Genomic DNA, 1,493 nt, shown 5'->3' with positions numbered 1-1,493 from the left:
CATGGCGGTTACACTTCAAGGTGGCATCACTCTTGCTGTTTTCCTATAGCACACTCGTGTATGTGTGTGCGCACGTGCGTGTGTATACTCACAGGTAGTAACACTAGGGCTGATTCTGCCTCCTCCTAGTTTCCTGCACTGAGGGTAGAGTCTTGCTCTAGTCGCTTGCTGGCAACTCCTTGGTGATTTCCTTTAGGAAGTGGAGCACTCAGGGCTGGGCGCAGTGACTCACGCCTGTAATCCCAGCACTTTGGGAGGCTGAGGCGGGCGGATCACCTGTGGTCAGGAGTTTGAGACCAGCCTGGCCAACTTGGGGAAACCCCATCTTTACTAAAAGTATAAAAATTATCTGGGCGTGGTGGTGTGCGCCTGTAGTCCCAGCTACTCGGGAGGCTGAGACAGGAGAATCACTTGAGCCTGTGAGGCGGAGCTTGCAGTGAGCCAAAATTTCAACACTGTACCCCAACCTGGGTGACAGAACGAGATTCCGTCTATAAAATAAAATAAAATATAAAATAAAATAGTGGAACACTCAGCATGCTTTGTCTTTATCTTTAAGCCTTAACCCAAATTCCGAATCCCCAAGAATATGTCATGGCTGGGTGTGGTGGCTCAAGCCTGTAATCCTAGTGTTTTGGGAGGCCAAGGCGGGTGGATCACTTAAGGCCTGGAGTTGGAAAGCAGCCTGGGCAACATAGCAAGACCCTGTATCTATGAAAAATAGAAAAAATTAGCTGGGTGTGGTGGCACCTGTAGTGCCAGCTACAGTGGAGGCTGAAACAGGAGGTTTGCTTGAGTCCAGGAGGTCAAGACTGTAGTGAGCTATGATCATGCCAATGGACTCCAGCCTGGGCGACAGAGTGAGATCCTGTCTCAAAGGAAAAAAAGAAAAACAAGAAAAGTCTCAGAATTGCCCTGGTCCACGTGCTCAGTGTAGCTCTCGTGTATGTTACCTGCGTGCTGACGATGACTCTCTGCCGTAGGTACTATTGTTGCACCTGTTTCTGTGAGTGGAGACAAGTGGTTAGAGAGGCTGTGGTTAGTTTTTCAAGGCTACACGGCTAGGATGTAGCAGAGCAGGGATTTGAACCTGTATCTGGCACCAGACACCTCACGACTAATCTTTCTACAGCAGTTCTCAAACTTTTTGGTTGCTGAATCCATTTACATTCTTAAAAACTGTTAAGAACCCCAGAGAGCTTTTGTGTATGTGGGTTATAGCTATCAATATTTATCATATTAGAGGCCAGGTGTGGTGGCTTATGCCTGTAATCCCATCACTTTGGGAGGCTGAGGCAGGTGGATCACCTGAGGTCAAGAGTTCGAGACCAGCCTGACCAACATGGCAAAACCAAAATTAGCCAGGCATGGTGGCAGGTGCCTGTAATCCCAGCTACTTGGGAGGCTGAGCCAGGAGATTCACTTGAACCCAGGGAGGTGGAGGTTGCAGTGAGCTGAGATCACGCCACTGCACTCCAGCCTGGGCAACAGGA

The sequence above is a fragment of the Piliocolobus tephrosceles genome, chromosome 19, assembly GCF_002776525.5.
Source record: "Piliocolobus tephrosceles isolate RC106 chromosome 19, ASM277652v3, whole genome shotgun sequence".
NCBI lineage: Eukaryota > Metazoa > Chordata > Mammalia > Primates > Cercopithecidae > Piliocolobus > Piliocolobus tephrosceles.
This window is presented reverse-complemented; position numbering follows the sequence as displayed.